This window comes from Ictidomys tridecemlineatus, chromosome 1 (genome assembly GCF_052094955.1).
Source record: "Ictidomys tridecemlineatus isolate mIctTri1 chromosome 1, mIctTri1.hap1, whole genome shotgun sequence".
NCBI classification, from domain to species: Eukaryota; Metazoa; Chordata; class Mammalia; order Rodentia; family Sciuridae; genus Ictidomys; species Ictidomys tridecemlineatus.
The window spans coordinates 110032221-110045617 of NC_135477.1; the positions used below are offsets into that span (position 1 = coordinate 110032221).

Genomic DNA, 13397 nt, shown 5'->3' on the forward strand with positions numbered 1-13397 from the left:
TGAAAGAGCACCTACATTTTACTTTTGCTATCTGCTGGGAAGGAGGAAGACCTCCTGTTGAGTCTGGCAGAGAAGTCCATAAACAGCTTCCCAAAGAAGAAGCAGAGTTCTACAGACAGGAAGAAACCAGTTGAAATATCATACCTCAGGGCAATTTTTGTGAATGATGTTTAAGGACAGGGTAATCCACTCTTCATCCTCTTTTCTAGTGCCTTACTGTGGCAGAAGATGCTAGAATTTTCAAAGCCCTATTAAAAGGGGCCAGGTAACACAAAAAGAGCTAGTATTATGTTTTCTCAGTGAAATTGTGCTTTGCGTTAGAAATTATTATAAACCAGAGACTTTTTTTGAACATACTTCCCATTTTATTGCCTAAGAATTATAGGAAGGCAAAATCATGTTCCAATAAGGACTGCTTGTTTGTTCAAAGAATTGTTTTATTTTTGCCTTTAAATACTATTAAGTTTATATGATATACCTGAGACTCTACATTTGATTATTGCACTGAATATTAGAGTCGTGATCCTGAGAGTTAATTGCCCTCGAATGTGCTTCGTCATTTACTGCCAGCTCAGTGTCTTTCTTTTAAAAGCATCCTTATGTTGCTCCTTCTCACCAGGCACAAATATTTCCAGTACTATGCACAGGTAATGACTCTTTAAATTACCACCATTCAGTCATCTTCCGGACAGGTTTTCTTCAAGAGTCAGCAAACAAGCAGAACTTTCAAGGACAGCTCTTCAAACTAGTGGATCTTCTACTTTGTCTGGACATAGTTCCCACTGGGAAATACTGACTGTGGTTCCAGGTTGCTGTTTTGGGACACTGAGACATAGTGATACTCTTTCATAAAACTTACTTGAGAATTACAATGCAAATTTTTTAAAAAATGTATAGTTACTCATTTATTTAGAATATATTTGTTGAATGGAAACTATATGCCCTGATATCAAATAAAATCCAATAGCTGATCTCTGGGAAAACACAGTTTCCTAGTGAGAGATACAGGCATCTGAATATGGCATAGGTTGGCATAGGAACTACAAAGGAAAAAATCCTAGGGTAGGGGGTGGAAAGACAGAGTAGGAAGAGGGAAGGAGGAAGAAGCATTCTGGGGCAAGTGATATCTAAAATGTGTTTTGGAGTAAGGATTAGAAATTATTCAAGAGAGGAAAGAAATGGTGATCAATTACTGACTTTGCTCTCATGTTAGGGAATTTGAACTTTTCCCAGGACTGGGAGTGGTTCTATGTAGCACCATTAAAGAATTCTAAACAAGAAAGAGGACTCAACTGATTTCCCTTGTAGAATGAGCACTTTGGTGACAGTATGGAGCATGAATTAGGAGCAGTACAAAGCCAGGGGAAAGTGTATCTATTAAAGAGTGGTTAAAATAACTTAGATGATAAAAAATGAGAGCCCTATCTCAAGCACTAGAAATTGTGTGTGTGTGTGTGTGTGTGTGTGTGTGTGTGTGTGTGTGTGTGTGTTGAGTTATACTCAAAAGATACTAAGGAGAAAAAGTCACCTGAGAACTGGTTGTATATGTGGGGTGAAGGAAGGGCAAGTCAAAGATGATTTCACTTTTTCTACTTGAGTGGCAGCTTGTGTGACTGGATCATTCATGATGTTGATGGAAATGTGGAAGAGCTGATCTTAGGAGACTGATGATAAATGAATCTTTGGAGTTCTTGATTTGAAGGTGCCAGTGGAACCCTCAGATGGAGATTTCAGTTAGCCCTTGATTATGGGTCTGGAGAACAGGAAAATAGCTGAGCTGGAAAAAATACTTTGAAATCTTCAGCACATAGAGAATAGATAAAACTTGAGGATATGTGAGATCATCCAAAGAGTATTTGTAAAGAGAAGAGAGAAAGGTACCAATTACAGATTTATGAGGCACACCTACTTTAAAGGTACAGTGAGTTGAAGAAGAGAATGTAAAACATTTTTCTGGAAACAAGCAACTAGAAAGGTAAGAAGAAAATTTAAGAGGGCGAAATCTGGGAGCTGAAGGAAGAAATTGTTAAGAGAGGGGGAAATAAAATTCCTGCTAGAAACTAGACCTATCTCAGCTATACCTAAGATTTCAAGGGCTAAATAGAGGTGTTGCTTGTTTGGATTTTTTAATGAAAATTCTATTAGGAAATAAAAAGCAAAATAAATATCAAAGAAACTTTAAATTGGACCAATGAAAACAATTAACAAAATAATTATACATTTTATGTAGTAGTTGAAAAGTGAAGCAAAGAACTAAGTTATCTGCAAATTTATTCAGATAGGTTATTTTCTTTGGTAAGCATTAAGATAAGAGTTCAAGTGCTTCTGAAGTAAATTGCTTTTAATCTTGTTTTTAACAATTCTTATTACTGCATCTGATATTAAAATGGACGGGAAACCATTTTAAGTACTCTTTGGAATAGCAGATTTCAGCTGTGAAAGAAAAAAAAAAGTGAAACTTACCAAGGTATTTACTAAAGTCACACAATACAGCATTAGTTTTCTATGGCTGTCATAACAAACTGCTACAGACTGGGTGTCTTAAACAGTTATGGAAGTTGGAGCCTGAGATAGAGGTGTTGGAAGGTTTGGCTTCTTCTGTGCCCTCTCTCCTGGTCTTGCAGATAGCCATCAACAAGTGTCTTCAGTTGCTTGTCCCTCTGTATGTGTCCATGTCCTAATCTTTTAAAGGACACCAGTCACATTGAATTAGGGCCCACACTTAGGATGTCATTTTAACTTAATTACTTCCTGAAAAACTTTTGTCTCCAAAAACCAGTCCCATTCTAAGGTGCTGCAGGTTAGGACTTCAGCATATGAATTTGGTTGGGGTTTGTGTATGTGTGTGTGTGTGTGTGTGTGTGTGTGTGTGTGTGTGTGTGTGTGTAATACAGTTAATAAAAATCACAAAAATCACTATTCTTGAAAATTTTAATTTCTATTAATTGGCGTAAAAATCTTCTCATAGATCATCATGTTTTTGCTCAATTTTAAGTTTTAAAAAGGGTTCATTTTATCAAAGGCACATTTTGATCATTAATAAAATTACTTAACTATGTATGGTAAAGCAAGCACATTTTACTATTTCACTAGTAGATGCACCTAGTTGTTTTTTAAATCCATGGAATGATTGTATGGAAGAACCACAAATTCTTCCACGTTCTTCCCATTGAGAGATGGAAGTCAAATGTCAATTTCTCCTTCCTAAATCTGTGAGGGTTTTCTGTGAACTGAGGCTATCCTGACTTCAGCCTTAAAATACTGGCAGCTCCACTTCTTATCTTTTGGTATACTCCCTCTAGAATCCCTGAGCAACCACGTAAGAAGTACATGAGACTGCCATGCTGGAGAAGCCAAGTGCAGGTGATGCAGTCAACTCTTCCCTTTCAATCATCTTTGTCAAGGCACCAGGCATGTCAGTGTACCCGTTTGGGATCCTTCATCGTCCAGCTAAACACCATCAAGGTCTCTTGGTGGACCCCCTATTGAAAATAATGCTTGTAGAAATACTTTACAGATTTGGTCTCTTGTGAATGAAAGCTATTAGTTCATCAGTCATTTCAGCACATGAAACTGCCTGGCAATGCATCTGTACTCAATATGAAAATGCTCTATGCAAACCATCATGCTAGATCTCATTTTTGTTGTTATAGTTACCATGGAATGCTTGTGTCTGAATTCAAGGTCAAAGATGATCTTTTATGCTTACTGTGCTTCTATCCCATAGTATCAGAAAAAGGGAAGCTATTCTGTGGCAGATGGAAAATATAAGACACCTATGGAATTAGAGGAGTCACAAAATAACCTTAAATTAGTACCAATATGTTTGGAGATTTTCATGTTTAACAGGCCAATATTTCCTATTTTGTCTTTAATTAATTTATGGAAGCCCCAATTGAATATCAGAATAATATAGTTTCATTTTAGAATGTGTCTTTCTATTCCTTTACAAATGCTCTGAGAACAAGAGACAAGAGATCAGATTGCCACTTTTTTGAACCATCTTTCCATTTACAGTGTTGGTTCATAAATGTGGAGTTTGATAATGATGATTGACAAGTGTTATAGTTCTGTTTCCTATGATTATAGCCTATGCTTTCCCCAATGCCACACACATATTTGCATTGATTATTCTCACAGGCAGCAGAATACTGCAAGAGTATGATGTATGCATTGCTTCCTTTGTATAAAGTATCGACAAGTAAACCAGCACTAGAAATGTTCTACCATGAGTTTTATGGATGGGAAAGAGAAGTAGATAAACAAATGTGTGAAAATTGTGTTGGGGAGTCAATAAGCAAATAACTTAATAAGTCCTTAAGTAAATTCAGGAACTTATGCATGTTATGAAGGAAATAAACAAGGCAATATGACAACATGACAGGAGCTATTTGAGATAAGAGTGTTGGTGCAGACCCTCAGCAGATACGCAGTTGAGTAGGTAAGAACTGAACCTCAGCATGTTATATAGATGCTTTTGAAATATCCGTCTTACCCTACTAAGTTGGCAACTTTTCCCCTTACTAGACACATGTATGGCCTCTAGTTTGCCAAATTCTTGACTTCCTGCATCCCATGGTTAGATTAGTGACTCACATTCCAGAAATACAATAAAAATTGCACTGTTTGCTGACTCATTTCTTTATCTTTTTTTTTCCAAAAAATAATGAATTTCTAGAAGAACAAATCAGGATAATGTAACAATTATTCAAATATGTAGAAAATTATGGTTAAAATTTAGCAAGCATTTACTAAATGTCTAGTATCCTTATTTTTCTGGAGTATTTAGTTGATACTAGACATTTAAATGTCTATGTATTAGTTAATGTTTATGTATTAGTTAATGAAGTTTTTTTAATAGTCCACAAAATTGATACTACCAATATGTTCCATTAAGGGTGAAATCAGGCCAGAGGAGAAAATAATTTGCCTCTTGCCACACAGCAGGGTAGTATAGGAGTTGATAGAGTACTTTCCATTACACTGCATACACTGTCTTCACAGAATAGATAGAATAGTCATTCCATGTGTTCAATACTTTGGTGGTATAATACCAATTGATTTTTTTTTTTTTAGGATGAAATTTTTCTTTTTTCAGAGCCAATGATAACCCTTAACTTGACCTTGGGGATTCACAGGAAAATAAAGATGTACTTTTTTTTAAATAGAAAAACTGCATTGAGAAAAATGTGTTTTATCCAAGCAATATTCTGTGTAAACAGTTAATAAATCAGAAAAAAAGAAAAATGTTAACAGTAATTTAGCAGCAAATGGGGTATTTGACCTGCAACTTCCAGATGAATTCCCAAACGACATGAATAATTTATTTTAGGAAGATGAAATGATATGGGTTATGTAATGCTTGATGAGAAATTGCAGTCATAATTGGGGAAATTGCTTCTACTTAGCAGGGTCACCAATGGAGGAAGGAGCTGCTCCCACGATATCATTTTCCACCTTGAGAATCTTGGCTGCAGCAGTGGGTAAGTGCTTGCTGCCCAGTTGCAATCCAGCTAGCTTAGCAGAAGTTAGCTTCGTTTTCCAAAGGCCTCCTGAGCCATTTGAATATCTAGCACCCAAACGACTTCTGAGCTATTTTCTTAGAGGTTGTGCTCCATTCATATCTCCACATCTTAGAGTTGCCCTTACCACTTAAGTTTTCCTAGATTTGCACAGATGTAAGGCACTCCCAGAACTAGGATAAGCTGTCAAATTGTAGAGCAGCTCAGTTGCTCCTTGGAATTTATGCCCTGAGGGACAAGCACTCTATAGAGCATTTTGAAAGCTGACAGCTTAGGGTTGGCAGCTGAATTTTGACATTCATGCTATTATCAAAACTCTCTCAAACAGCTGAAACTGTAGGTATGTGACAGCTAAGCCTTCTGTGAAGCGTGTTTATCTGGCAGGAAAAATGCAATCAATTCCCTTATTATTCCTTTATCTTGTACATTGCAGTTGCTTTCTTGTTAATCAACTAAAACTAACATTTTTGAGATATCTAAAATGACAAGGCAACTGAAGAGCCACTGTTAGAATTTTAGTTTCAATGGCATGTTCAATTTAAAGGTATTGCTTTGCTTCAAAATGTTTAGTTGGATAATTAATCACAGAATTTTAGAGAAATTTAAAAAGCATCACAAGACCTCACAGGTTTGTGTCTCTATAAATGTCACACTTAGTCCTTCCCCAATGGACTTACAAGAAAATGAAAACCAAATTTCTACACAGACTACAGCTGATTTAATCAGAAATATTAGTGTCTGGAAAAAATATTTTATCAAAATAAAGAGCTGAAAGTTGAGATTTAAAAGAAAATACAATGCGAGCCTTAATTTCCATTCCATTAAGTGTTGAAAAACAAATGAATATTTGACAAGTAAATAAGAATAGAGACACATTTTGAGGAGGTTTTGTCAGAAAGAGGGCATTCTTTTTTTTTTAAGCCAAGGAAAAATAATAGCTCCTGGAGCTATTTTTACTTCCTATAAGTTTTTGGTTTTTTTTTTGGTTAGTGAAAAACAATAGAATTATATTACAACTTATAAAATAATGTGGCTCCTTGGTTTTTAGTAACCAAACCAATTGATTCTAATAACACAATTTTCTCCTTTGGATGACCGCCTACCCTGACAAAAGGAAAAATGACAACAATAAATAAAACACATCTCACTCCCTCAGACTAACTACCAAGTCCATTTAGAGACATGAAAATTTGGCCTCACCAAAGAATGGGCAAAACATCTTTTCTTTTCCTTATGTACTAGATAAGAACAAATTTAAATGCATTATTAATATAATTAACCCAACCACTTGCCCCTGATTGCCATAACTGCGTATGAACTCTTAGAACTCTCTGATGTTCTTTGATTCAGGACTGGGAACTAAATTTGATAAAACAAGGGGAGATGATTCCTAGTTATATTTCCCATGTGTGTGCTCAACACCAAATAGGTAGTCTATTCAATAAGTTAAAACAATGAAAACAGTCCTCAGCAGAAAAAAAAATGAGATATAGTTAGTTGGACTTTTCTCATGATTTTCCTATACAGAGACATAGATTTTGAATTTATCAATATTCTAGTCTGATCTGCAGGCTAAGTTATATGGTGATTTTAAAATGACATTAAAATTGTAGAAACAACACTTAAAGAATGTATATGATGCATTTGACATAATTCTAAATCATTCTTATACACAGGCATAAAACATCATACATATACATTGCATATTCATATGTATACATGTACACACATATATGTATGATCTTTCATCCTCATAACATTCTTGATGCTATCACTATCCCCATTCTGTGGAGAAGGAAATAGAGGCTCAAAGAGATTAAATAGCTTGCCCAAGGTCACAAAATAATGAGAGTGGTATTTAAGTCTGGGCTATCTGCCCATAAAGCCTGTGCCATTTATTTATCATTATATTATATTGCCCCTGGGTTGAGTCACCAGAACATTTACATTCATTCAAAGTTAATTTACAGTGCAAAAAAGAATTTTAAAATTCTATATGAGTTCCTTCAAAAATGTGGTCGATACAGTAAAGAGGAATAACCACAATGGAAGGGTATTTTCACTGCTTCCATACAAAAACATCTGGAGGCAGACTCAATAATGCAAAAATATTGATTTGAGTTTAAAAGGTGATGAACTTCAGGACTGATAACAGCCAAATTTATATCCCTAAAGTTTCCCTCTCATATTTCCTAATCCCCCTTTCCACATTTAAAAAGCTGGTTTTTAGAAGTGATGACAGAAGTATCACAGAGTCAGCCCTAATAACAGCTGTCAGCTCAGATTAGTGCAAGTAAAAATTTCTTTCAGTTTCTGCCACACATCTGTTGTAGCTTATTTTTTTTTTTTAAATCTGTGGCTAGTGAGCTGTAGCATGGTATACAGAATTATTTTTTTCCTATATTTAAAGTACTTTTCTGTTTTCTTTTTTATTGCATTGCCTCATTTCCTGGAAGTTTTTCTATTAATGCATTCTAACTGCTTAGCTTCAAGCAGGCACCAAGAAATAAATAAAAACGTGAATTCTTGCCTCAAGTAAAATAAAGATTTATTTGTACTTTAAAATATCTTGGACTGATTTTATATATATGTAAAATAATTTCTACATATGCATTTTTCTATATTATGTATCTTTAAGTTTTGGAACTCTTTATTATATCTGTGAGTTGCAATATTAAGACGAAGTAGCTTTGAGACAAAAGTTCTCTTTCTCTTTTCACTAAGACTTCTGTGTTTTTAATCAAAATATTACCATACTGTCTCATTTGTTTTATTAATAATGTAAAAATGAACAAAAAATAACAACAAGAGAATTTACCAGGTTACAAAATGTAAGACATTTTAGGTTGATTAATTTTATCTTGGACCAAGGGTTTTTAATAAAAGTTTTTAAGGACATTTATATTTAGGTCTTATTTGTATTTCTTACTATTGAGATGGAATGGAGCTTTATGTGGAATTTCTGCCAAGCAAGGTATTGAATATTTTTAGCACCAATATCATCTTAGTCTCTGACCTGGACGGTTTTCTGGGGACAGCTGCAACTGTCATTCTACCTTGCTCTTATTATCTGGGGTCATATATAGGCAGTGAAGAGAATAGGAATAACTACAACAGTGGTGATATTTTCAATGTTTCAAGAATGTCTGGAGGCAGAACTGATAATGAAAAATGTACTTATTTGTTCAACTGAAACTCATCAAGACTGATAACAGCCACCTTTACACCTCAAGAGCTTCCACAAAGTCTGGCTTATGGCCAATTCTGGCTCTGTCCACAAGGCAATCCTGAGAAATGAAAAATATATAGATTTATACTCAGACTTAAAAGTTCTCAAATTCTATTCCAGATGGGACCAGAGATTTGAAATTTGTTTCTACAACGTCTGACCTTCAGTTTCCTTATCATTATATTTCAGAGTATTTTTATTTTGTATATTTTTATTTTTTCCAAAGATGAAAATGAGATGAAAGTCTGTGAATTTTTTGGAGTCTCTTAATAAATGTTTTTGTCTCTCTCAATAATGTTTCTTTCCATTTTGTTAGTAGTTTGACAAAAAATTTAATTTTTGGAATGATGATTAAAATTAAAGAAGAAGAGTAGCTATTGATCAAGATGTATTTTTGCTGAGTCAAGAAATATTTATATTTGTGAAGACCTTTCCTTCTGGAATTTATAATGTTTTGCAGCAACATTTTTCAAAGTGCAGTCTATGGGTAATCTGCATCAAAATCACTTGGGTTGCCTTGACTTACTGAATCAAGATCTCTGTGGAAGTCATCTGAGTAAATATACATATGCAACTACATCCCCATGAGAACTTTTTTTCCTACACTAAAATTTGAGAAGTAGACAGATGGTATAGCTCAGTGGTAAAATACTTATTGAGCTCAGGTTTGATCCTCCTCATTCCCTCTCTCCCCATTAAAACAAAGTTTGAGAAGCATTGTCTTGTCTTATATACAGTCTTTTATAATTTACAAATCATAAATCATATTTATGCTTCTTATATTATCTGGTTCTCCATCCTTGTCTTTTTATGGGTTGGGAAACTGAGCTCTAGAGAAGTTTCTAACCCTAGATTACAACGTCAAGAAAAAGTAGGTTTAGGCCTGTGTTATGGGCTTCTACTTCAGCTCTCTTTACACTACATTTCACCATTCTCTTTCTACATGAGAGAAGGCTAGCTGCAGACAGCTGGCACACATGCATGTGAGTCTACACAGTATTCTACTCTAAAGGCTATGGGAGATATAATAAAGATTTTTAAATATTAGAAAGATTTCATCAGATATGTATTCTAGTAGGCAGCCTGGAAAATGGTTGGAGAGAGTAGAAACTGAAGCCAGGGAGTGAGTAGGGAAAATCAACATATCTTCTATCACATTGGTAATGTAGATGAGGTTACTCATGCCAAGAGTTTTCAAATTGCATTCCAGAAAGCACTGGAAATAAAATACTTGTCAGAACAAGATATAGCTGTAAACCTCAGAAAATGGTACTTTATGGTACTTATTAAATTTTAACATTAATCACATTAATATGGCAAGCTTCTATAATAGGACTTGTTTTGTGAACTCTGTGAAAAGAGAACCATGTATGCCCAGAATCTAATTGAGTATTGGCTGTACAGTTTTATTAGAAATGTTCATTGTTAATTTAATTAACTTGAGTGAATGATGTTGATGATACTTTTTTAACAATGAGGGTCTCCTTCCATTTCCATGCAATTTCCCTTCTCTCTCCCTTTCCCTCCCACCTCTCGTCTCTGTTTAATATTAATCTTCTTCTCATGCTCTTCCTCCCTGCTCTGTTCTTAGTTGCTCTCCTTATATCAAAGAAGACATTTGGCATTTGTTTTTTAGGGATTGGCTAGCTTCACTTAGCATAATCTGCTCTAATGGCATCCATTTCCCTGCATATGCCATGATTTTGTCATTTTTTACATTGTTATACAAAATTACATATAAGAGGAAGTGAGGGGAAAGGAAAAAAACAAGGGAGAGAAATGAATTACAGTAGATGGGGTAGAGAGAGAAGATAGGAGGGGAGGAGAGGGGCGGGGGGATAGTAGAGGATAGGAAAGGCAACAGAATACAATAGACTCTAGTATGACAGTATGTAAAAACGTGGATGTGTAACTGATGTGATTCTGCAATCTGTATACGGGGTAAAAATGGGAGTTCATAGCCCACTTGAATCAAATGTATGAAATATGATATGTCAAGAACTATGTAATGTTTTGAACAACTAATAATAAAAAAATAACAAAATCAAAAAAAGAAAATACTTATTTAACACTGTTAAAAGTAAATTATTTTTATATTCATAGTTTATGCATAAATATATACCAACATTTAGCTTTAGGTATGTTTACTCATTTGATCATCACAACCCCTCATCCTATTACTAGTAGTACCTAGTTTATATACGAGAAGAACAAAGTAGTTAAGAAACTCATCCAATGTCAGTTGCTTGTCCAACCTCTAATCCTAGAAGAATTGGGACTTGAATTAGGTAGCCTGGTTCTGAGGCCTTACTATGCTACATTACTTATGTAAATTGCTTGTAACACAATGTTATTTCATATTGGTACAATTTGGAGTTTAGGGTAGAAAAAGGAAAGACAGTGGAATGAATCTGACATAATTTTCTTACATACATACATGAATACACCACAGTGAATCTCACCATAGTCTACATCCACAAGAATGAGGTCCCAATTAGAATATCCATGCTTGTGTAATTATAAAAAAAAAATGAAATCCTTCAGCACATTAAAAAATTGGAGCTTAATAGTTACACCATATGCTATAGCAATGAACAACCTTAAAATATCAGTGGCTTGGGCCAATAAAAGTTTATTTCATACTTATACTTTCAGGTAGTATAGATGACTTTGCTGTGTGGCTTTCATCCAAAAGATGACTCAGCAATCTGGGCTCTTTCATCTTGTAACTATGCCAGCAGGAATAGTTGTCCCCTAGGAGGAGAAATGAAATAGGCACACTAGTTCTTAATTATCTTGGTCCATAAGGTCACGTCACATCCACTCATATTTCATTGGGTAGCACTATTCACATGGCTCAACTTAATAGCAAGGAAGATGGGGAAATTTCCATAGACAAGCATACGAATCTTTGGTGAATTGTGATTAAAAAACAGCATAATTATAAATACATAAAAACAAAACATTGGGAGCACTGCATTTGTTTTGAGGCGCTGGTTTTATCATTCATTAGTTCAGTTACCCTGATAATTTAATTTATTCGCTTTGAATCAGTTTCACCATGCATAAAATGGGCAAACTGAGTGATTACAACTCATACGTTATTATATTACCCCATCAGAAATGATAGAAGTAATGACCACAGCTCAGTTGTGGGCACACTGCAAGTGCTCAATATAGTGCAGCCATTGTATCACTCAGAGTCGTCCACAGAAATAGAATTCATAGGAAATGTTGGTATATTTATAATATGGAATATTATATTTTCTTAGTATAAAGAAATCAGCTTACATGAATCTGAAGGCTGGAGGCTGCTATAGCAGCAGGAAAAACAGATATTCCAATTCAAAGGTAATCAGGTAGGAGAATTCTCTCTTACTTGGAGAAAGGTCAGCCTCCAACTGATTGGATGAGGCCCACGCAAATTATGAAGGGAAATCTGCTTCATATAGATTATCTATTTAAATGTCAATCTTATCTAAAAACACCCTTTCAGAAACACCCAGAACAATGTTTGACTAAATATTGGTCACATGATGGCTGAGCCAAGAAGACACTCAAAATTAATCATCACAAAATGGAGCAAATATGTTATTTTAATATATGAGCATGTTATACTGAACCCCACTATTATGTGTGATTATAATATAGTAATAAAAACATTAAAAATGAATCATCACAGCTACTATTATTGTTGTTATTATCAGATACAGTCTATAGTAAGGATTTTCATGAATAATTTGCTTTCCTTCCTAAAGACCCATGTTAAAAATCCCTTCCATGTTAGCAGCAATAGTGACCTGTACAAGATGGATGTCTATGAGTGCAGAGAAGATTTTGGTGCCTAGAATGAGCAGATAAAATTGGTAGCCCTCTTACTAGATTACCATCTTGATGGTCACACAGCCATCATGGAAAGTGTGCACAGGTCCTTAAATAAAATGTTCTATGGAAAACTAAAGGTAAAATTGTCTCATCTACTTTCCTGCATTTCTCCTCTTTGTTACAATGTCTATAATAATCATTCGGATGTATTTTTTAAATCATTTATAGTGTTTAGTTCAATTTTAGCTAGACTTTCATAATCATATTAAGGCTAATTACTTGTATAATTCTCAGTCTAACACTTAGTGAAATCTTTATTGACACAGTCTTCAAACAGCCAGTCAAGGCAAGAAGGAAGAAAGTCTGCACAAGCTGTTTGGGTGTTTAAATAAAACAATCAGCTGATTGACTTAATTTCTCACTTTCAGCTGGTTGTCATCATGGAGACACAGATGAAGAGAGATTCCACAGCCAACTTCATCCAGAAAACACTGGGAAGATTATGTTGTGTATTTAAAAAAATAAAATAAAATAAAAAAGCCTGGAAAGATGCTCTACTCTTGGTGCCCAGAAGCCTGGCATACAGGTTTTATCAAAATGGTGGAGAAACATAAGCTCCTGACACACAATGCTTTCCAGGAAAATGCTTCGTTTTTTGGAAAATCCAATCAGATAAATCAAATTCATCACATATAAAATGGGCATAATGAGTGTGTACAACTCATAAGGGTATGTTGTATTGTTAATTCAGAAATGATAGAAAAAATGACCATAGCACGGACTTGGGCACATAGTCAGTGCTCAGTATGATACAACCGTTG

General features: G+C 34.7%; 1 long non-coding RNA gene across 1 annotated transcript in view; it reads left to right on the forward strand.

Annotated features, from left to right (window-relative positions):
• Positions 1-13124, forward strand: part of LOC110598230 (uncharacterized) — a 31028-nt gene extending 17904 nt beyond the window's left edge. The window contains exons 3-4 of the long non-coding RNA XR_002484070.3: positions 5409-5483; positions 13005-13124. This is a non-coding gene — a long non-coding RNA (uncharacterized LOC110598230). The remainder of the gene's footprint in view (positions 1-5408; positions 5484-13004) is intronic.
• The last annotated feature ends 273 nt before the right edge of the window (positions 13125-13397 follow it).